This window comes from Glandiceps talaboti, chromosome 17, assembly GCF_964340395.1.
Source record: "Glandiceps talaboti chromosome 17, keGlaTala1.1, whole genome shotgun sequence".
In the NCBI taxonomy this organism is placed as follows: domain Eukaryota; kingdom Metazoa; phylum Hemichordata; class Enteropneusta; family Spengelidae; genus Glandiceps; species Glandiceps talaboti.
The window spans coordinates 1269436-1295528 of record NC_135565.1 but is presented as its reverse complement, the minus strand read 5'-3'; positions in this window follow the sequence as shown (position 1 = coordinate 1295528).

Genomic DNA, 26093 nt, shown 5'->3' with positions numbered 1-26093 from the left:
AGTAGTGTTCTAGGCTGACATGTTGATAATAGTGTCGTAGGCTGACATGTTGATAGTATTGTCCTAGGCTGACATGTTGATAGTATTGTCCTAAGCTGACATGTTGATAGTAGTGTCCTTGGCTGACATGTTGATAGTATTGTCCTAGACTGACATACTGACAGTAGTGTCCTAGGCTGACATGTTGATAGTATTGTCCTAGGCTGACATGTTGATAGTATTGTCCTAAGCTGACATGTTGATAGTAGTGTCCTAGGCTGATATGTTGATAGTAGTGTCCTAGGCTGACATACTGATAATAGTGTCCTAGGCTGACATGTTGATAATAGTGTCCTAGGCTGACATGTTGATAATAGTGTTCTAATAGGCTGACATGTTGATAATAGTGTCCTAGGCTGACATGTTGATAATAGTGTCCTAGGCTGACATGTTGATAATAGTGTCCTAGGCTGACATGTTGATAATAGTGTCCTAGGTTGACATGTGGATAATAGTGTCCTAGACTGACATGTTGATAATAGTGTCCTAGGCTGACATGTTGATAGTAGTGTCCTAGGCTGACATGTTGATAGTAGTGTCCTAGGCTGACATGTTGATAGTAGTGTCCTAGGTTGACATACTGATAATAGTGTCCTAGGCTGACATACTGATAATAGTGTCCAAGGCTGACATGTTGATAGTAGTGTCCTAGGCTGACATGTTGATAGTATTGTCCTAGACTGACACACTGATAATAGTGTCCTAGGCTGACATGTTTATAGTAGTGTTCTAGGCTGACATGTTGATAGTAGTGTCATAGGCTGACATGTTGATAATAGTGTCCTAGGCTGACATGTTGATAATAGTGTCCTAGGCTGACATACTGATAATAGTGTCCTACGCTGACATGTTGGTAATAGTGTCCTAGGCTGACATGTTGATAGTATTGTCCTAGGCTGACATGTTGATAGTATTGTCCTAAGCTGACATGTTGATAGTAGTGTCCTAGGCTGATATGTTGATAGTAGTGTCCTAGGCTGACATACTGATAATAGTGTCCTAGGCTGACATGTTGATAATAGTGTCCTAGGCTGACATGTTGATAATAGTGTTCTAATAGGCTGACATGTTGATAATAGTGTCCTAGGCTGACATGTTGATAATAGTGTCCTAGGCTGACATGTTGATAATAGTGTCCTAGGCTGACATGTTGATAATAGTGTCCTAGGTTGACATGTGGATAATAGTGTCCTAGACTGACATGTTGATAATAGTGTCCTAGGCTGACATGTTGATAGTAGTGTCCTAGGCTGACATGTTGATAGTAGTGTCCTAGGCTGACATGTTGATAGTAGTGTCCTAGGTTGACATACTGATAATAGTGTCCTAGGCTGACATACTGATAATAGTGTCCAAGGCTGACATGTTGATAGTAGTGTCCTAGGCTGACATGTTGATAGTATTGTCCTAGACTGACACACTGATAATAGTGTCCTAGGCTGACATGTTTATAGTAGTGTTCTAGGCTGACATGTTGATAGTAGTGTCATAGGCTGACATGTTGATAATAGTGTCCTAGGCTGACATGTTGATAATAGTGTCCTAGGCTGACATACTGATAATAGTGTCCTACGCTGACATGTTGGTAATAGTGTCCTAGGCTGACATGTTGATAGTATTGTCCTAGGCTGACATGTTCATAGTATTGTCCTAAGCTGACATGTTGATAGTAGTGTCCTAGGCTGACATGTTGATAGTATTGTCCTAGACTGACATACTGACAGTAGTGTCCTAGGCTGACATGTTGATAGTATTGTCATAGGCTGACATGTTGATAGTATTGTCCTAAGCTGACATGTTGATAGTAGTGTCCTAGGCTGATATGTTGATAGTAGTGTCCTAAGCTGACATACTGATAATAGTGTCCTAGGCTGACATGTTGATAATAGTGTCCTAGGCTGACATGTTGATAATAGTGTTCTAATAGGCTGACATGTTGATAATAGTGTCCTAGGCTGACATGTTGATAATAGTGTCCTAGGCTGACATGTTGATAATAGTGTCCTAGGCTGACATGTTGATAATAGTGTCCTAGGTTGACATGTGGATAATAGTGTCCTAGACTGACATGTTGATAATAGTGTCCTAGGCTGACATGTTGATAGTAGTGTCCTAGGCTGACATGTTGATAGTAGTGTCCTAGGCTGACATGTTGATAGTAGTGTCCTAGGTTGACATACTGATAATAGTGTCCTAGGCTGACATACTGATAATAGTGTCCTAGGCTGACATGTTGATAGTAGTGTCCTAAGCTGACATACTGATAATAGTGTCCTAGGCTGACATGTTGATAATAGTGTCATAGGCTGACATGTTGATAGTAGTGTCCTAAGCTGACATACTGATAATAGTGTTCTAGGCTGACATGTTGATAGTAGTGTCATAGGCTGACATGTTGATAATAGTGTCCTAGGCTGACATGTTGATAATAGTGTCCTAGGCTGACATGTTGATAGTAGTGTCCTAAGCTGACATGTTGATAATAGTGTCCTAGGCTGACATACTGATAATAGTGTCCTAGGCTGACATGTTGATAGTAGTGTTCTAGGCTGACATGTTGATAATAGTGTTCTAGACTGACATGTTGATAATAGTGTCCTAGGCTGACATGTGGATAATAGTGTCCTAGGCTGACATGTTGATAGTAGTGTCATAGGCTGACATGTTGATAATGTGTCCTAGGCTGACATGTTGATAATGTGTCCTAGGCTGACATGTTGATAATAGTGTCCTAGGCTGACATACTGATAATAGTGTCCTAGGCTGACATGTTGATAATAGTGTCCTAGACTGACATGTTGATAGTAGTGTCCTAGGCTGACATGTTGATAGTAGTGTCCTAGGCTGACATGTTGGTAATAGTGTCCTAGGCTGACATGTTGATAATAGTGTCCTAGGCTGACATGTTGATAATAGTGTCCTAGGCTGACATGTTGGTAGTAGTGTCCTAGGCTGACATACTGATAGTAGTGTCCTAGGCTGACATACTGATAATAGTGTCCTAGGCTGACATGTTGATAGTAGTGACCTAGGCTGACATGTTGATAGTAGTGTCCTAGGCTGACTTACTGATAGTAGTGTCCTAGGCTGACATACTGATAGTAGTGTCCTAGGCTGACTTACTGATAGTAGTGTCCTAGGCTGACATACTGATAGTAGTGACCTAGGCTGACATGTTGATAGTAGTGTCCTAGGCTGACATGTTGATAGTAGTGTCCTAGGCTGACATGTTGATAGTAGTGTCCTAGGCTGACATACTGATAGTAGTGACCTAGGCTGACATGTTGATAATAGTGTCCTAGGCTGACATGTTGATAGTAGTGTCCTAGGCTGACATGTTGATAGTAGTGTCCTAGACTGACAGGTTGATAATAGTGTCCTAGGCTGACATGTGGATAATAGTGTCCTAGGCTGACATACTGATAGTAGTGTTCTAGGCTGACATGTTGATAATAGTGTCGTAGGCTGACATGTTGATAGTATTGTCCTAGGCTGACATGTTGATAGTATTGTCCTAAGCTGACATGTTGATAGTAGTGTCCTTGGCTGACATGTTGATAGTATTGTCCTAGACTGACATACTGACAGTAGTGTCCTAGGCTGACATGTTGATAGTATTGTCCTAGGCTGACATGTTGATAGTATTGTCCTAAGCTGACATGTTGATAGTAGTGTCCTAGGCTGATATGTTGATAGTAGTGTCCTAGGCTGACATACTGATAATAGTGTCCTAGGCTGACATGTTGATAATAGTGTCCTAGGCTGACATGTTGATAATAGTGTTCTAATAGGCTGACATGTTGATAATAGTGTCCTAGGCTGACATGTTGATAATAGTGTCCTAGGCTGACATGTTGATAATAGTGTCCTAGGCTGACATGTTGATAATAGTGTCCTAGGTTGACATGTGGATAATAGTGTCCTAGACTGACATGTTGATAATAGTGTCCTAGGCTGACATGTTGATAGTAGTGTCCTAGGCTGACATGTTGATAGTAGTGTCCTAGGCTGACATGTTGATAGTAGTGTCCTAGGTTGACATACTGATAATAGTGTCCTAGGCTGACATACTGATAATAGTGTCCTAGGCTGACATGTTGATAGTAGTGTCCTAAGCGACATACTGATAATAGTGTCCTAGGCTGACATGTTGATAGTAGTGTTCTAGGCTGACATGTTGATAATAGTGTCCTAGGCTGACATGTTGATAATAGTGTCCTAGACTGACATGTTGATAATAGTGTCCTAGGCTGACATGTTGATAATAGTGTCCTAGGCTGACATGTTGATAGTAGTGTCCTAGGCTGACATGTTGATAGAAGTGTCCTAGGTTGACATGTTGATAGTAGTGTCCTAAGCTGACATGTTGATAATAGTGTCCTAGGCTGACATACTGATAATAGTGTCCTAGGCTGACATGTTGATAGTAGTGTTCTAGGCTGACATGTTGATAGTAGTGTCATAGGCTGACATGTTGATAATGTGTCCTAGGCTGACATGTTGATAATGTGTCCTAGGCTGACATATTGATAATAGTGTCCTAGGCTGACATGTTGATAATAGTGTCCTAGACTGACATGTTGATAGTAGTGTCCTAGGCTGACATGTTGATAGTAGTGTCCTAGGCTGACATGTTGGTAATAGTGTCCTAGGCTGACATGTTGATAATAGTGTCCTAGGCTGACATGTTGATAATAGTGTCCTAGACTGACATGTTGGTAGTAGTGTCCTAGGCTGACATACTGATAGTAGTGTCCTAGGCTGACATGTTGATAATAGTGTCCTAGGCTGACATGTTGATAATAGTGTCCTAGGCTGACATACTGATAGTAGTGTCCTGGATTGACATACTGATAATAGTGTCCTAGGCTGACATGTTGATAGTAGTGTCCTAGGCTGACATGTGGATAATAGTGTCCTAGGCTGACATACTGATAGTAGTGTTCTAGGCTGACATGTTGATAATAGTGTCGTAGGCTGACATGTTGATAATAGTGTCCTAGGCTGAAATGTTGATAATAGTGTCGTAGGCTGACATGTTGATAATAGTGTACTAGGCTGAAATGTTGATAATAGTGTCCTAGGCTGACATGTTGATAGTAGTGTCCTAGGCTGACATACTGATAGTAGTGTCCTAGACTGACATGTTGATAGTAGTGTCCTAAGCTGACATACTGATAATAGTGTCCTAGGCTGACATACTGATAGTATTGTCCTAGGCTGACATGTTGATAGTAGTGTCCTAAGCTGACATACTGATAATAGTGTCCTAGGCTGACATGTTGGTAATAGTGTCCTAGGCTAGCTGACATGTTGATAATAGTGTCCTAGGCTGACATGTTGATAATAGTGTCCTAGGCTGACATACTGATAGTAGTGTCCTAGGCTGACATGTTGATAGTAGTGTCCTAGGCTGACATACTGATAATAGTGTCCTAGGCTGACATACTGATAATAGTGTACTAGGCTGACATACTGATAGTAGTGTCCTAGGCTGACATACTGATAGTAGTGTCCTAGGCTGACATGTTGATAGTAGTGTCCTAGGCTGACATGTTGATAATAGTGTCCTAGGCTGACATGTTGATAATAGTGTCCTACGCTGACATGTTGATAATAGTGTCCTAGGCTGACATGTTGATAATAGTGTCCTAGGCTGACATACTGATAGTAGTGTCCTAGGCTGACATGTTGATAGTAGTGTCCTAGGCTGACATACTGATAGTAGTGTCCTAGGCTGACATGTTTATAGTAGTGTTCTAGGCTGACATGTTGATAATAGTGTCATAGGCTGACATGTTGATAATAGTGTCCTAGGCTGACATACTGATAGTAGTGTCCTAGGCTGACATGTTGATAATAGTGTCCTAGACTGACATGTTGATAATAGTGTCCTAGGCTGACATACTGATAGTAGTGTCCTAGGCTGACATGTTGATAATAGTGTCCAAGGCTGACATGTTGATAGTAGTGTCCTAGGCTGACATGTTGATAGTATTGTCCTAGACTGACACACTGATAATAGTGTCCTAGGCTGACATGTTTATAGTAGTGTTCTAGGCTGACATGTTGATAGTAGTGTCATAGGCTGACATGTTGATAATAGTGTCCTAGGCTGACATGTTGATAATAGTGTCCTAGGCTGACATACTGATAGTAGTGACCTAGGCTGACATGTTGATAATAGTGACCTAGGCTGACATGTTGATAATAGTGTCCTAGGCTGACATGTTGATAATAGTGTCCTAGGCTGACATGTTGATAATAGTGTCCTAGGCTGACATGTTGATAATAGTGTCCTAGGCTGACATGTTGATAATAGTGTCCTAGGCTGACATGTTGATAGTAGTGTCCTAGGCTGACATGTTGATAGTAGTGTCCTAGGCTGACATGTTGATAGTAGTGTCCTAGGCTGACATACTGATAGTAGTGTCCTAGGCTGACATACTGATAGTAGTGTCCTAGGCTGACATACTGATAATAGTGTCCTAGGCTGACATACTGATAATAGTGTCCTAGGCTGACATACTGATAATAGTGTCCTAGGCTGACATGTTGATAATAGTGTCCTAGGCTGACATGTTGATAGTAGTGTTCTAGACTGACATGTTGATAGTAGTGTCCTAGGCTGACATGTTGATAATAGTGTCCTACTAGGCTGACATGTTGATAATAGTGTCCTAGGCTGACATGTTGATAATAGTGTCCTAGGCTGACATGTTGATAGTAGTGTCCTAGGCTGACATGTTGATAATAGTGTCCTAGGCTGACATATTGATAATAGTTTCCTAGGCTGACATGTTGATAATACTGTCCTAGATTGACATACTGATAATACTGTCCTAGATTGACATACTGATAGTATTGTCCTAGGCTGACATGTTGATAGTAGTGTCCTAGGCTGACATGTTGATAGTAGTGTCCTAGGCTGACATGTTGATAATAGTGTCCTAGGCTGACATATTGATAATAGTTTCCTAGGCTGACATGTTGATAATAATGTTCTATTAATAGGCTGACATGTTGATAATAGTGTCCTAGGATGACATGTTGATAATAGTGTTCTAGGCTGACATGTTGATAATAGTGTCATAGGCTGACATGTTGATAGTAGTGACCTAGGCTGACATGTTGATAATAGTGTCATAGGCTGACATGTTGATAATAGTGTCCTAGGCTGACATACTGATAGTAGTGTCCTAGGCTGACATGTTGATAATAGTGTCCTAGACTGACATGTTGATAATAGTGTCCTAGGCTGACATACTGATAGTAGTGTCCTAGGCTGACATGTTGATAATAGTGTTCAAGGCTGACATGTTGATAGTAGTGTCCTAGGCTGACATGTTGATAGTATTGTCCTAGACTGACACACTGATAATAGTGTCCTAGGCTGACATGTTTATAGTAGTGTTCTAGGCTGACATGTTGATAGTAGTGTCATAGGCTGACATGTTGATAATAGTGTCCTAGGCTGACATGTTGGTAATAGTGTCCTAGGCTAGCTGACATGTTGATAATAGTGTCCTAGGCTGACATGTTGATAATAGTGTCCTAGGCTGACATACTGATAGTAGTGTCCTAGGCTGACATGTTGATAGTAGTGTCCTAGGCTGACATACTGATAATAGTGTCCTAGGCTGACATACTGATAATAGTGTACTAGGCTGACATACTGATAGTAGTGTCCTAGGCTGACATACTGATAGTAGTGTCCTAGGCTGACATGTTGATAGTAGTGTCCTAGGCTGACATGTTGATAATAGTGTCCTAGGCTGACATGTTGATAATAGTGTCCTACGCTGACATGTTGATAATAGTGTCCTAGGCTGACATGTTGATAATAGTGTCCTAGGCTGACATACTGATAGTAGTGTCCTAGGCTGACATGTTGATAGTAGTGTCCTAGGCTGACATACTGATAGTAGTGTCCTAGGCTGACATGTTTATAGTAGTGTTCTAGGCTGACATGTTGATAATAGTGTCATAGGCTGACATGTTGATAATAGTGTCCTAGGCTGACATACTGATAGTAGTGTCCTAGGCTGACATGTTGATAATAGTGTCCTAGACTGACATGTTGATAATAGTGTCCTAGGCTGACATACTGATAGTAGTGTCCTAGGCTGACATGTTGATAATAGTGTCCAAGGCTGACATGTTGATAGTAGTGTCCTAGGCTGACATGTTGATAGTATTGTCCTAGACTGACACACTGATAATAGTGTCCTAGGCTGACATGTTTATAGTAGTGTTCTAGGCTGACATGTTGATAGTAGTGTCATAGGCTGACATGTTGATAATAGTGTCCTAGGCTGACATGTTGATAATAGTGTCCTAGGCTGACATACTGATAGTAGTGACCTAGGCTGACATGTTGATAATAGTGACCTAGGCTGACATGTTGATAATAGTGTCCTAGGCTGACATGTTGATAATAGTGTCCTAGGCTGACATGTTGATAATAGTGTCCTAGGCTGACATGTTGATAATAGTGTCCTAGGCTGACATGTTGATAATAGTGTCCTAGGCTGACATGTTGATAGTAGTGTCCTAGGCTGACATGTTGATAGTAGTGTCCTAGGCTGACATGTTGATAGTAGTGTCCTAGGCTGACATACTGATAGTAGTGTCCTAGGCTGACATACTGATAGTAGTGTCCTAGGCTGACATACTGATAATAGTGTCCTAGGCTGACATACTGATAATAGTGTCCTAGGCTGACATACTGATAATAGTGTCCTAGGCTGACATGTTGATAATAGTGTCCTAGGCTGACATGTTGATAGTAGTGTTCTAGACTGACATGTTGATAGTAGTGTCCTAGGCTGACATGTTGATAATAGTGTCCTACTAGGCTGACATGTTGATAATAGTGTCCTAGGCTGACATGTTGATAATAGTGTCCTAGGCTGACATGTTGATAGTAGTGTCCTAGGCTGACATGTTGATAATAGTGTCCTAGGCTGACATATTGATAATAGTTTCCTAGGCTGACATGTTGATAATACTGTCCTAGATTGACATACTGATAATACTGTCCTAGATTGACATACTGATAGTATTGTCCTAGGCTGACATGTTGATAGTAGTGTCCTAGGCTGACATGTTGATAGTAGTGTCCTAGGCTGACATGTTGATAATAGTGTCCTAGGCTGACATATTGATAATAGTTTCCTAGGCTGACATGTTGATAATAATGTTCTATTAATAGGCTGACATGTTGATAATAGTGTCCTAGGATGACATGTTGATAATAGTGTTCTAGGCTGACATGTTGATAATAGTGTCATAGGCTGACATGTTGATAGTAGTGACCTAGGCTGACATGTTGATAATAGTGTCATAGGCTGACATGTTGATAATAGTGTCCTAGGCTGACATACTGATAGTAGTGTCCTAGGCTGACATGTTGATAATAGTGTCCTAGACTGACATGTTGATAATAGTGTCCTAGGCTGACATACTGATAGTAGTGTCCTAGGCTGACATGTTGATAATAGTGTTCAAGGCTGACATGTTGATAGTAGTGTCCTAGGCTGACATGTTGATAGTATTGTCCTAGACTGACACACTGATAATAGTGTCCTAGGCTGACATGTTTATAGTAGTGTTCTAGGCTGACATGTTGATAGTAGTGTCATAGGCTGACATGTTGATAATAGTGTCCTAGGCTGACATGTTGATAATAGTGTCCTAGGCTGACATACTGATAGTAGTGACCTAGGCTGACATGTTGATAATAGTGACCTAGGCTGACATGTTGATAATAGTGTCCTAGGCTGACATGTTGATAATAGTGTCCTAGGCTGACATGTTGATAATAGTGTCCTAGGCTGACATGTTGATAATAGTGTCCTAGGCTGACATGTTGATAATAGTGTCCTAGGCTGACATGTTGATAGTAGTGTCCTAGGCTGACATGTTGATAGTAGTGTCCTAGGCTGACATGTTGATAGTAGTGTCCTAGGCTGACATACTGATAGTAGTGTCCTAGGCTGACATACTGATAGTAGTGTCCTAGGCTGACATGTTGATAGTAGTGTTCTAGACTGACATGTTGATAATAGTGTCCTAGGCTGACATACTGATAATAGTGTCCTACGCTGACATGTTGGTAATAGTGTCCTAGGCTGACATGTTGATAGTATTGTCCTAGGCTGACATGTTCATAGTATTGTCCTAAGCTGACATGTTGATAGTAGTGTCCTAGGCTGACATGTTGATAGTATTGTCCTAGACTGACATACTGATAGTATTGTCCTAGACTGACATACTGACAGTAGTGTCCTAGGCTGACACGTTGATAGTATTGTCCTAAGCTGACATGTTGATAGTAGTGTCCTAGGCTGATATGTTGATAGTAGTGTCCTAGGCTGACATACTGATAATAGTGTCCTAGGCTGACATGTTGATAATAGTGTCCTAGGCTGACATGTTGATAATAGTGTTCTAATAGGCTGACATGTTGATAATAGTGTCCTAGGCTGACATGTTGATAATAGTGTCCTAGGCTGACATGTTGATAATAGTGTCCTAGGCTGACATGTTGATAATAGTGTCCTAGGTTGACATGTGGATAATAGTGTCCTAGACTGACATGTTGATAATAGTGTCCTAGGCTGACATGTTGATAGTAGTGTCCTAGGCTGACATGTTGATAGTAGTGTCCTAGGCTGACATGTTGATAGTAGTGTCCTAGGTTGACATACTGATAATAGTGTCCTAGGCTGACATACTGATAATAGTGTCCTAGGCTGACATGTTGATAGTAGTGTCCTAAGCTGACATACTGATAATAGTGTCCTAGGCTGACATGTTGATAATAGTGTCATAGGCTGACATGTTGATAGTAGTGTCCTAAGCTGACATACTGATAATAGTGTTCTAGGCTGACATGTTGATAGTAGTGTCATAGGCTGACATGTTGATAATAGTGTCCTAGGCTGACATGTTGATAATAGTGTCCTAGGCTGACATGTTGATAGTAGTGTCCTAAGCTGACATTTTGATAATAGTGTCCTAGGCTGACATACTGATAATAGTGTCCTAGGCTGACATGTTGATAGTAGTGTTCTAGGCTGACATGTTGATAATAGTGTTCTAGACTGACATGTTGATAATAGTGTCCTAGGCTGACATGTGGATAATAGTGTCCTAGGCTGACATGTTGATAGTAGTGTCATAGGCTGACATGTTGATAATGTGTCCTAGGCTGACATGTTGATAATGTGTCCTAGGCTGACATGTTGATAATAGTGTCCTAGGCTGACATACTGATAATAGTGTCCTAGGCTGACATGTTGATAATAGTGTCCTAGACTGACATGTTGATAGTAGTGTCCTAGGCTGACATGTTGATAGTAGTGTCCTAGGCTGACATTTTGGTAATAGTGTCCTAGGCTGACATGTTGATAATAGTGTCCTAGGCTGACATGTTGATAATAGTGTCCTAGGCTGACATGTTGGTAGTAGTGTCCTAGGCTGACATACTGATAGTAGTGTCCTAGGCTGACATACTGATAATAGTGTCCTAGGCTGACATGTTGATAGTAGTGACCTAGGCTGACATGTTGATAGTAGTGTCCTAGGCTGACTTACTGATAGTAGTGTCCTAGGCTGACATACTGATAGTAGTGTCCTAGGCTGACTTACTGATAGTAGTGTCCTAGGCTGACATACTGATAGTAGTGACCTAGGCTGACATGTTGATAGTAGTGTCCTAGGCTGACATGTTGATAGTAGTGTCCTAGGCTGACATGTTGATAGTAGTGTCCTAGGCTGACATACTGATAGTAGTGACCTAGGCTGACATGTTGATAATAGTGTCCTAGGCTGACATGTTGATAGTAGTGTCCTAGGCTGACATGTTGATAGTAGTGTCCTAGACTGACAGGTTGATAATAGTGTCCTAGGCTGACATGTGGATAATAGTGTCCTAGGCTGACATACTGATAGTAGTGTTCTAGGCTGACATGTTGATAATAGTGTCGTAGGCTGACATGTTGATAGTATTGTCCTAGGCTGACATGTTGATAGTATTGTCCTAAGCTGACATGTTGATAGTAGTGTCCTTGGCTGACATGTTGATAGTATTGTCCTAGACTGACATACTGACAGTAGTGTCCTAGGCTGACATGTTGATAGTATTGTCCTAGGCTGACATGTTGATAGTATTGTCCTAAGCTGACATGTTGATAGTAGTGTCCTAGGCTGATATGTTGATAGTAGTGTCCTAGGCTGACATACTGATAATAGTGTCCTAGGCTGACATGTTGATAATAGTGTCCTAGGCTGACATGTTGATAATAGTGTTCTAATAGGCTGACATGTTGATAATAGTGTCCTAGGCTGACATGTTGATAATAGTGTCCTAGGCTGACATGTTGATAATAGTGTCCTAGGCTGACATGTTGATAATAGTGTCCTAGGTTGACATGTGGATAATAGTGTCCTAGACTGACATGTTGATAATAGTGTCCTAGGCTGACATGTTGATAGTAGTGTCCTAGGCTGACATGTTGATAGTAGTGTCCTAGGCTGACATGTTGATAGTAGTGTCCTAGGTTGACATACTGATAATAGTGTCCTAGGCTGACATACTGATAATAGTGTCCTAGGCTGACATGTTGATAGTAGTGTCCTAAGCGACATACTGATAATAGTGGCCTAGGCTGACATGTTGATAGTAGTGTTCTAGGCTGACATGTTGATAATAGTGTCCTAGGCTGACATGTTGATAATAGTGTCCTAGACTGACATGTTGATAATAGTGTCCTAGGCTGACATGTTGATAATAGTGTCCTAGGCTGACATGTTGATAGTAGTGTCCTAGGCTGACATGTTGATAGAAGTGTCCTAGGTTGACATGTTGATAGTAGTGTCCTAAGCTGACATGTTGATAATAGTGTCCTAGGCTGACATACTGATAATAGTGTCCTAGGCTGACATGTTGATAGTAGTGTTCTAGGCTGACATGTTGATAGTAGTGTCATAGGCTGACATGTTGATAATGTGTCCTAGGCTGACATGTTGATAATGTGTCCTAGGCTGACATATTGATAATAGTGTCCTAGGCTGACATGTTGATAATAGTGTCCTAGACTGACATGTTGATAGTAGTGTCCTAGGCTGACATGTTGATAATAGTGTCCTAGGCTGACATGTTGATAATAGTGTCCTAGACTGACATGTTGATAATAGTGTCCTAGGCTGACATGTTGATAGTAGTGTCCTAGGCTGACATGTTGATAGTAGTGTCCTAGGCTGACATGTTGATAGTAGTGTCCTAGGTTGACATACTGATAATAGTGTCCTAGGCTGACATACTGATAATAGTGTCCTAGGCTGACATGTTGATAGTAGTGTCCTAAGCGACATACTGATAATAGTGTCCTTGGCTGACATGTTGATAGTAGTGTTCTAGGCTGACATGTTGATAATAGTGTCCTAGGCTGACATGTTGATAATAGTGTCCTAGACTGACATGTTGATAATAGTGTCCTAGGCTGACATGTTGATAATAGTGTCCTAGGCTGACATGTTGATAGTAGTGTCCTAGGCTGACATGTTGATAGAAGTGTCCTAGGTTGACATGTTGATAGTAGTGTCCTAAGCTGACATGTTGATAATAGTGTCCTAGGCTGACATACTGATAATAGTGTCCTAGGCTGACATGTTGATAGTAGTGTTCTAGGCTGACATGTTGATAGTAGTGTCATAGGCTGACATGTTGATAATGTGTCCTAGGCTGACATGTTGATAATGTGTCCTAGGCTGACATATTGATAATAGTGTCCTAGGCTGACATGTTGATAATAGTGTCCTAGACTGACATGTTGATAGTAGTGTCCTAGGCTGACATGTTGATAGTAGTGTCCTAGGCTGACATGTTGGTAATAGTGTCCTAGGCTGACATGTTGATAATAGTGTCCTAGGCTGACATGTTGATAATAGTGTCCTAGACTGACATGTTGGTAGTAGTGTCCTAGGCTGACATACTGATAGTAGTGTCCTAGGCTGACATGTTGATAATAGTGTCCTAGGCTGACATGTTGATAATAGTGTCCTAGGCTGACATACTGATAGTAGTGTCCTGGATTGACATACTGATAATAGTGTCCTAGGCTGACATGTTGATAGTAGTGTCCTAGGCTGACATGTGGATAATAGTGTCCTAGGCTGACATACTGATAGTAGTGTTCTAGGCTGACATGTTGATAATAGTGTCGTAGGCTGACATGTTGATAATAGTGTCCTAGGCTGAAATGTTGATAATAGTGTCGTAGGCTGACATGTTGATAATAGTGTACTAGGCTGAAATGTTGATAATAGTGTCCTAGGCTGACATGTTGATAGTAGTGTCCTAGGCTGACATACTGATAGTAGTGTCCTAGACTGACATGTTGATAGTAGTGTCCTAAGCTGACATACTGATAATAGTGTCCTAGGCTGACATACTGATAGTATTGTCCTAGGCTGACATGTTGATAGTAGTGTCCTAAGCTGACATACTGATAATAGTGTCCTAGGCTGACATGTTGGTAATAGTGTCCTAGGCTAGCTGACATGTTGATAATAGTGTCCTAGGCTGACATGTTGATAATAGTGTCCTAGGCTGACATACTGATAGTAGTGTCCTAGGCTGACATGTTGATAGTAGTGTCCTAGGCTGACATACTGATAATAGTGTCCTAGGCTGACATACTGATAATAGTGTACTAGGCTGACATACTGATAGTAGTGTCCTAGGCTGACATACCGATAGTAGTGTCCTAGGCTGACATGTTGATAGTAGTGTCCTAGGCTGACATGTTGATAATAGTGTCCTAGGCTGACATGTTGATAATAGTGTCCTACGCTGACATGTTGATAATAGTGTCCTAGGCTGACATGTTGATAATAGTGTCCTAGGCTGACATACTGATAGTAGTGTCCTAGGCTGACATGTTGATAGTAGTGTCCTAGGCTGACATACTGATAGTAGTGTCCTAGGCTGACATGTTTATAGTAGTGTTCTAGGCTGACATGTTGATAATAGTGTCATAGGCTGACATGTTGATAATAGTGTCCTAGGCTGACATACTGATAGTAGTGTCCTAGGCTGACATGTTGATAATAGTGTCCTAGACTGACATGTTGATAATAGTGTCCTAGGCTGACATACTGATAGTAGTGTCCTAGGCTGACATGTTGATAATAGTGTCCAAGGCTGACATGTTGATAGTAGTGTCCTAGGCTGACATGTTGATAGTATTGTCCTAGACTGACACACTGATAATAGTGTCCTAGGCTGACATGTTTATAGTAGTGTTCTAGGCTGACATGTTGATAGTAGTGTCATAGGCTGACATGTTGATAATAGTGTCCTAGGCTGACATGTTGATAATAGTGTCCTAGGCTGACATACTGATAGTAGTGACCTAGGCTGACATGTTGATAATAGTGACCTAGGCTGACATGTTGATAATAGTGTCCTAGGCTGACATGTTGATAATAGTGTCCTAGGCTGACATGTTGATAATAGTGTCCTAGGCTGACATGTTGATAATAGTGTCCTAGGCTGACATGTTGATAATAGTGTCCTAGGCTGACATGTTGATAGTAGTGTCCTAGGCTGACATGTTGATAGTAGTGTCCTAGGCTGACATGTTGATAGTAGTGTCCTAGGCTGACATACTGATAGTAGTGTCCTAGGCTGACATACTGATAGTAGTGTCCTAGGCTGACATACTGATAATAGTGTCCTAGGCTGACATACTGATAATAGTGTCCTAGGCTGACATACTGATAATAGTGTCCTAGGCTGACATGTTGATAATAGTGTCCTAGGCTGACATGTTGATAGTAGTGTTCTAGACTGACATGTTGATAGTAGTGTCCTAGGCTGACATGTTGATAATAGTGTCCTACTAGGCTGACATGTTGATAATAGTGTCCTAGGCTGACATGTTGATAATAGTGTCCTAGGCTGACATGTTGATAGTAGTGTCCTAGGCTGACATGTTGATAATAGTGTCCTAGGCTGACATATTGATAATAGTTTCCTAGGCTGACATGTTGATAATACTGTCCTAGATTGACATACTGATAATACTGTCCTAGATTGACATACTGATAGTATTGTCCTAGGCTGACATGTTGATAGTAGTGTCCTAGGCTGACATGTTGATAGTAGTGTCCTAGGCTGACATGTTGATAATAGTGTCCTAGGCTGACATATTGATAATAGTTTCCTAGGCTGACATGTTGATAATAATGTTCTATTAATAGGCTGACATGTTGATAATAGTGTCCTAGGATGACATGTTGATAATAGTGTTCTAGGCTGACATGTTGATAATAGTGTCATAGGCTGACATGTTGATAGTAGTGACCTAGGCTGACATGTTGATAATAGTGTCCTAGGCTGACATGTTGATAATAGTGTCCTAGGCTGACATGTAGATAATAGTGTACTAGGCTGACATGTTGATAGTAGTGTCCTAGGCTGACATGTTGATAATAGTGTCGTAGGCTGACATGTTGATAATAGTGTCATAGGCTGACATACTGATAGTAGTGTCCTAGGCTGACATGTTGATAATAGTGTCATAGGCTGACATGTTGATAGTAGTGTCCTAGGCTGACATGTTGATAATAGTGTCGTAGGCTGACATGTTGATAATAGTGTCCTAGGCTGACATGTTGATAGTAGTGACCTAGGCTGACATGTTGATAATAGTGTCCTAGGCTGACATGTTGATAATAGTGTTCTAGGCTGACATGTTGATAATAGTGTCATAGGCTGACATGTTGATAATAGTGTCGTAGGCTGACATGTTGATAATAGTGTCCTAGGCTGACATGTTGATAATAGTGTCCTAGGCTGACATGTTGATAATAGTGTCCTAGGCTGACATGTTGATAATAGTGTCCTAGGTTGACATGTGGATAATAGTGTCCTAGACTGACATGTTGATAATAGTGTCCTAGGCTGACATGTTGATAGTAGTGTCCTAGGCTGACATGTTGATAGTAGTGTCCTAGGCTGACATGTTGATAGTAGTGTCCTAGGTTGACATACTGATAATAGTGTCCTAGGCTGACATACTGATAATAGTGTCCTAGGCTGACATGTTGATAGTAGTGTCCTAAGCTGACATACTGATAATAGTGTCCTAGGCTGACATGTTGATAATAGTGTCATAGGCTGACATGTTGATAGTAGTGTCCTAAGCTGACATACTGATAATAGTGTTCTAGGCTGACATGTTGATAGTAGTGTCATAGGCTGACATGTTGATAATAGTGTCCTAGGCTGACATGTTGATAATAGTGTCCTAGGCTGACATGTTGATAGTAGTGTCCTAAGCTGACATGTTGATAATAGTGTCCTAGGCTGACATACTGATAATAGTGTCCTAGGCTGACATGTTGATAGTAGTGTTCTAGGCTGACATGTTGATAATAGTGTTCTAGACTGACATGTTGATAATAGTGTCCTAGGCTGACATGTGGATAATAGTGTCCTAGGCTGACATGTTGATAGTAGTGTCATAGGCTGACATGTTGATAATGTGTCCTAGGCTGACATGTTGATAATGTGTCCTAGGCTGACATGTTGATAATAGTGTCCTAGGCTGACATACTGATAATAGTGTCCTAGGATGACATGTTGATAATAGTGTCCTAGACTGACATGTTGATAGTAGTGTCCTAGGCTGACATGTTGATAGTAGTGTCCTAGGCTGACATGTTGGTAATAGTGTCCTAGGCTGACATGTTGATAATAGTGTCCTAGGCTGACATGTTGATAATAGTGTCCTAGGCTGACATGTTGGTAGTAGTGTCCTAGGCTGACATACTGATAGTAGTGTCCTAGGCTGACATACTGATAATAGTGTCCTAGGCTGACATGTTGATAGTAGTGACCTAGGCTGACATGTTGATAGTAGTGTCCTAGGCTGACTTACTGATAGTAGTGTCCTAGGCTGACATACTGATAGTAGTGTCCTAGGCTGACTTACTGATAGTAGTGTCCTAGGCTGACATACTGATAGTAGTGACCTAGGCTGACATGTTGATAGTAGTGTCCTAGGCTGACATGTTGATAGTAGTGTCCTAGGCTGACATGTTGATAGTAGTGTCCTAGGCTGACATACTGATAGTAGTGACCTAGGCTGACATGTTGATAATAGTGTCCTAGGCTGACATGTTGATAGTAGTGTCCTAGGCTGACATGTTGATAGTAGTGTCCTAGACTGACAGGTTGATAATAGTGTCCTAGGCTGACATGTGGATAATAGTGTCCTAGGCTGACATACTGATAGTAGTGTTCTAGGCTGACATGTTGATAATAGTGTCGTAGGCTGACATGTTGATAGTATTGTCCTAGGCTGACATGTTGATAGTATTGTCCTAAGCTGACATGTTGATAGTAGTGTCCTTGGCTGACATGTTGATAGTATTGTCCTAGACTGACATACTGACAGTAGTGTCCTAGGCTGACATGTTGATAGTATTGTCCTAGGCTGACATGTTGATAGTATTGTCCTAAGCTGACATGTTGATAGTAGTGTCCTAGGCTGATATGTTGATAGTAGTGTCCTAGGCTGACATACTGATAATAGTGTCCTAGGCTGACATGTTGATAATAGTGTCCTAGGCTGACATGTTGATAATAGTGTTCTAATAGGCTGACATGTTGATAATAGTGTCCTAGGCTGACATGTTGATAATAGTGTCCTAGGCTGACATGTTGATAATAGTGTCCTAGGCTGACATGTTGATAATAGTGTCCTAGGTTGACATGTGGATAATAGTGTCCTAGACTGACATGTTGATAATAGTGTCCTAGGCTGACATGTGGATAATAGTGTCCTAGGCTGACATACTGATAGTAGTGTTCTAGGCTGACATGTTGATAATAGTGTCCTAGGCTGACATGTTGATAGTAGTGTCCTAGGCTGACATGTTGATAGTAGTGTCCTAGGTTGACATACTGATAATAGTGTCCTAGGCTGACATACTGATAATAGTGTCCTAGGCTGACATGTTGATAGTAGTGTCCTAAGCGACATACTGATAATAGTGTCCTAGGCTGACATGTTGATAGTAGTGTTCTAGGCTGACATGTTGATAATAGTGTCCTAGGCTGACATGTTGATAATAGTGTCCTAGACTGACATGTTGATAATAGTGTCCTAGGCTGACATGTTGATAATAGTGTCCTAGGCTGACATGTTGATAGTAGTGTCCTAGGCTGACATGTTGATAGAAGTGTCCTAGGTTGACATGTTGATAGTAGTGTCCTAAGCTGACATGTTGATAATAGTGTCCTAGGCTGACATACTGATAATAGTGTCCTAGGCTGACATGTTGATAGTAGTGTTCTAGGCTGACATGTTGATAGTAGTGTCATAGGCTGACATGTTGATAATGTGTCCTAGGCTGACATGTTGATAATGTGTCCTAGGCTGACATATTGATAATAGTGTCCTAGGCTGACATGTTGATAATAGTGTCCTAGACTGACATGTTGATAATAGTGTCCTAGGCTGACATGTTGATAATAGTGTCCTAGGCTGACATGTTGATAATAGTGTCCTAGGCTGACATGTTGATAATAGTGTCCTAGGTTGACATGTGGATAATAGTGTCCTAGGTTGACATGTTGATAATAGTGTCCTAGGCTGACATGTTGATAGTAGTGTCCTAGGCTGACATGTTGATAGTAGTGTCCTAGGCTGACATGTTGATAGTAGTGTCCTAGGTTGACATACTGATAATAGTGTCCTAGGCTGACATACTGATAATAGTGTCCTAGGCTGACATGTTGATAGTAGTGTCCTAAGCGACATACTGATAATAGTGTCCTTGGCTGACATGTTGATAGTAGTGTTCTAGGCTGACATGTTGATAATAGTGTCCTAGGCTGACATGTTGATAATAGTGTCCTAGACTGACATGTTGATAATAGTGTCCTAGGCTGACATGTTGATAATAGTGTCCTAGGCTGACATGTTGATAGTAGTGTCCTAGGCTGACATGTTGATAGAAGTGTCCTAGGTTGACATGTTGATAGTAGTGTCCTAAGCTGACATGTTGATAATAGTGTCCTAGGCTGACATACTGATAATAGTGTCCTAGGCTGACATGTTGATAGTAGTGTTCTAGGCTGACATGTTGATAGTAGTGTCATAGGCTGACATGTTGATAATGTGTCCTAGGCTGACATGTTGATAATGTGTCCTAGGCTGACATATTGATAATAGTGTCCTAGGCTGACATGTTGATAATAGTGTCCTAGACTGACATGTTGATAGTAGTGTCCTAGGCTGACATGTTGATAGTAGTGTCCTAGGCTGACATGTTGGTAATAGTGTCCTAGGCTGACATGTTGATAATAGTGTCCTAGGCTGACATGTTGATAATAGTGTCCTAGACTGACATGTTGGTAGTAGTGTCCTAGGCTGACATACTGATAGTAGTGTCCTAGGCTGACATGTTGATAATAGTGTCCTAGGCTGACATGTTGATAATAGTGTCCTAGGCTGACATACTGATAGTAGTGTCCTGGATTGACATACTGATAATAGTGTCCTAGGCTGACATGTTGATAGTAGTGTCCTAGGCTGACATGTGGATAATAGTGTCCTAGGCTGACATACTGATAGTAGTGTTCTAGGCTGACATGTTGATAATAGTGTCGTAGGCTGACATGTTGATAATAGTGTCCTAGGCTGAAATGTTGATAATAGTGTCGTAGGCTGACATGTTGATAATAGTGTACTAGGCTGAAATGTTGATAATAGTGTCCTAGGCTGACATGTTGATAGTAGTGTCCTAGGCTGACATACTGATAGTAGTGTCCTAGACTGACATGTTGATAGTAGTGTCCTAAGCTGACATACTGATAATAGTGTCCTAGGCTGACATACTGATAGTATTGTCCTAGGCTGACATGTTGATAGTAGTGTCCTAAGCTGACATACTGATAATAGTGTCCTAGGCTGACATGTTGGTAATAGTGTCCTAGGCTAGCTGACATGTTGATAATAGTGTCCTAGGCTGACATGTTGATAATAGTGTCCTAGGCTGACATACTGATAGTAGTGTCCTAGGCTGACATGTTGATAGTAGTGTCCTAGGCTGACATACTGATAATAGTGTCCTAGGCTGACATACTGATAATAGTGTACTAGGCTGACATACTGATAGTAGTGTCCTAGGCTGACATACTGATAGTAGTGTCCTAGGCTGACATGTTGATAGTAGTGTCCTAGGCTGACATGTTGATAATAGTGTCCTAGGCTGACATGTTGATAATAGTGTCCTACGCTGACATGTTGATAATAGTGTCCTAGGCTGACATGTTGATAATAGTGTCCTAGGCTGACATACTGATAGTAGTGTCCTAGGCTGACATGTTGATAGTAGTGTCCTAGGCTGACATACTGATAGTAGTGTCCTAGGCTGACATGTTTATAGTAGTGTTCTAGGCTGACATGTTGATAATAGTGTCATAGGCTGACATGTTGATAATAGTGTCCTAGGCTGACATACTGATAGTAGTGTCCTAGGCTGACATGTTGATAATAGTGTCCTAGACTGACATGTTGATAATAGTGTCCTAGGCTGACATACTGATAGTAGTGTCCTAGGCTGACATGTTGATAATAGTGTCCAAGGCTGACATGTTGATAGTAGTGTCCTAGGCTGACATGTTGATAGTATTGTCCTAGACTGACACACTGATAATAGTGTCCTAGGCTGACATGTTGATAATAGTGTCCTAGGCTGACATGTTGATAATAGTGTCCTAGGCTGACATGTTGATAATAGTGTCCTAGGCTGACATGTTGATAATAGTGTTCTAGGCTGACATGTTGATAATAGTGTCCTAGGCTGACATGTTGATAATAGTGTCCTAGGCTGACATACTGATAATAGTGTCCTAGGCTGACATGTTGATAATAGTGACCTAGGCTGACATACTGATAATAGTGTCCTAGGCTGACATGTTGATAGTAGTGTCCTAGGCTGACATGTTGATAATAGTGTCCTAGGCTGACATGTTGATAGTAGTGTCCTAGGCTGACATGTTGATAATAGTGTCCTAGACTGACATGTTGATAATAGTGTCCTAGGCTGATATACTGATAATAGTGTCCTAGGCTGACATGTTGATAGTAGTGTCCTAGGCTGACATGTTGTTAATAGTGTCCTAGACTGACATGTTGATAATAGTGTCCTAGGCTGACATACTGATAATAGTGTCCTAGGCTGACATGTTGATAATAGTGTCCTAGGCTGACATGTTGATAATAGTGTCCTAGGCTGACATGTTGATAATAGTGTCCTAGGCTGACATACTGATAATAGTGTCCTAGGCTGACATACTGATAATAGTGTCCTAGGCTGACATATTGATAATAGTGTCCTAGGCTGACATACTGATAATAGTGTCCTAGGCTGACATGTTGATAATAGTGACCTAGGCTGACATACTGATAGTATTGTCCTAGGCTGACATACTGATAGTAGTGTCCTAGGCTGACATACTGATAATAGTGTTCTAGGCTGACATGTTGATAGTAGTGTCCTAGGCTGACATGTTGATAATAGTGTCCTAGGCTGACATGTTGATAATAGTGTCCTAGGCTGACATACTGATAATAGTGTCCTAGGCTGACATACTGATAATAGTGTCCTAGGCTGACATACTGATAATAGTGTCCTAGGCTGACATGTTGATAGTATTGTCATAGGCTGACATGTTGATAATAGTGTCCTAGGCTGACATGTTGATAATAGTGTCCTAGGCTGACATACTGATAATAGTGTCCTAGGCTGACATGTTGATAGTAGTGACCTAGGCTGACATGTTGATTATAGTGTCCTAGGCTGACATGTTGATAATAGTGTCCTAGGCTGACATGTTGATAGTAGTGTCCTAGGCTGACATACTGATAATAGTGTCCTAGGCTGACATGTTGATAATAGTGTCCTAGGCTGACATGTTGATAATAGTGTCCTAGACTGACATGTTGATAATAGTGTCCTAGGCTGACATGTTGATAATAGTGTCCTAGGCTGACATGTTGATAATAGTGTCCTAGGCTGACATGTTGATAATAGTGTCCTAGGCTGACATGTTGATAATAGTGTCCTAGGCTGACATGTTGATAATAGTGTCCTAGGCTGACATGTTGATAATAGTGTCCTAGGCTGACATGTTGATAATAGTGTCCTAGGCTGACATGTTGATAATAGTGTCCTAGGATGACATGTTGATAATAGTGTCCTAGGCTGACATGTTGATAATAGTGTCCTAGGCTGACATGTTGATAATAGTGTCCTAGGCTGACATGTTGATAATAGTGTCCTAGGCTGACATGTTGATAATAGTGTCCTAGGCTGACATGTTGATAATAGTTTCCTAATAGGCTGACATGTTGATAATAGTTTCCTAATAGGCTGACATGTTGATAATAGTTTCCTAATAGGCTGACATGTTGATAATAGTTTCCTAATAGGCTGACATGTTGATAGACACTTCATTGTTTAACTGCTGCACAATTGCCATGACATGTGTGTGTTTATGTAACTGAGTGTCTGTTTGTGTGTGTTAGTGGCTTTGTCTGTGTGTAATTGTGTAATTCTGTGTTTTAGAGTGCTGTGTATGTATATATAGAGAGAGTGCTGTTCATGAAAAACAAATATCTATAACATGTGATACAACGTCCAAGTTGTCTCCACCAGTGATACATCTACCCAGATATTCCAACAGGTGTTACAACTACAAGTGATCCACCTACCAAGATATCACCACAGGTAATACACCTACCAAGATATCCCCACAGGTGATACACCTACCAAGATATCCCCACAGGTGATACAACTACAGGTAATACACCTACCAAGATGCCCCCACAGGTGATACACCTACCAAGATATCACCATAGGTGATACATCTACCAAGATATCCCCACTGGTGATACAACTACAGGTGATACACCTACCAAGATATCACCACAGGTGATACACCTACCAAGATATCCCCACAGGTGATACAACTACAGGTGATACATCTACCAAGATATGACCACAGGTGATACAACTACAGGTGATACACCTACCAAGATATCCCCACAGTTGATACACCTACCAAGATATCCCCACAGGTGATACAACTACAGATGATACACCTACCAAGATATCACCACAGGTGATACACCTACCAAGATATCACCACAGGTGATACACCTACCAAGATATCACTACAGGTGATACACCTACCAAGATATCACCACAGGTGATACAACTACCAAGATATCACCACAAGTGATACACCTACCAAGATATCCCCACAGGTGATACAACTACCAAGATATCACCACAGTTGATACACCTACCAAGATATCACCACAGGTGATACAACTACCAAGATATCACCACAGGTGATACACCTACCAAGATATCACCACAGTTGATACACCTACCAAGATATCACCACAGTTGATACACCTACCAAGATATCACCACAGGTGATACAACTACCAAGATATCACCACAAGTGATACACCTACCAAGATATCCCCACAGGTGATACAACTACCAAGCTATCACCACAGGTGATACACCTACCAAGATATCACCACAGGTGATACACCTACCAAGATATCACCACAGGTGATACACCTACCAAGATATCACCACAGGTGATACAACTACAGGTAATACACCTACCAAGATATCACTACAGGTGATACAACTACCAAGATATCACTACAGGTGATACAACTACCAAGATATCACTACAGGTGATACACCTACCAAGATATCACTACAGGTGATACAACTACAGGTAATACACCTACTAAGATATCACTACAGGTGATACAACTACCAAGATATCACTACAGGTGATACAACTACCAAGATATCACTATAGGTGATACACCTACCAAGATATCACTACAGGCGATACAACTACAGGTAATACACCTACTAAGATATCACTACAGGTGATACAACTACCAAGATATCACTACAGGTGATACAACTACCAAGATATCACCACAGGTGATACACCTACCAAGATATCACCACAGGTGATACACCTACTAAGATATCACCACAGGTGATACACCTACCAAGATATCACCACATGTGATACACCTACCAAGATATCACCACAGGTGATACAACTACCAAGACATCCCCACAGGTGATACAACGTCATGTGTTGAGTTGTTTATCTTCCATAACAGTTACATATTTTACATACAATACTACAGACAGGACATGTGCCAAGATGTCTTAATGTTTTGATAGCGATACATATTGCTATGCCAACAACGAGAATAACATTTTCTGCATGTATACCGGGAGGGCGCTATGGTATACGACGTTACGACACAGTACCTATTATGGTAGTCTTGCTGCTAGACGTTCGGGCCTTCTTTCCGATACCATAAGGGATCGGTCAGTTTCTTCGGCCTGGGGGGGGGGACGCGGTGGATTTGTAGGGGGGGGGGGTCACCCTGTTTTTGAAATTGGCAGTAGTGGTTGTCATGCTGTTTTCAAAATTGTGGATAGCGGGGTCATTGTGTTTTGGATTGAGATGGAAGAAAAAAATCCTTTTTCTACAAATGCATATAGCCTTGTCCGAAATGTGGTACATGTAAATATTTGTTCTTATCCCTGTTTCTTACATGAATTCTTTAATTATATTACTTATTAGTTCAAACATACATATACATATACATATACATATACATATACATATACATATACATATACATATACATGTATTACCTAGCTACCACACTAGTTACAGACATGTCGTGTAAATGCTTGGCTGTTTCACAATCAGTGCTTCACTTATATTGCACTTTGGGGCAAAAGTGAACGTGAACATATACGTTAGCTATTCGAACCTTGGAAATATTACCTCAAAGGCCTAAACATTGCCTTAATAGAAGCAAAAAACTCCAGATCTGCCAGGGCAAAAACCCCAAGGACTCCCTCACCCCAGAGGTCACTCATGCATTCAACCGACAATCAGA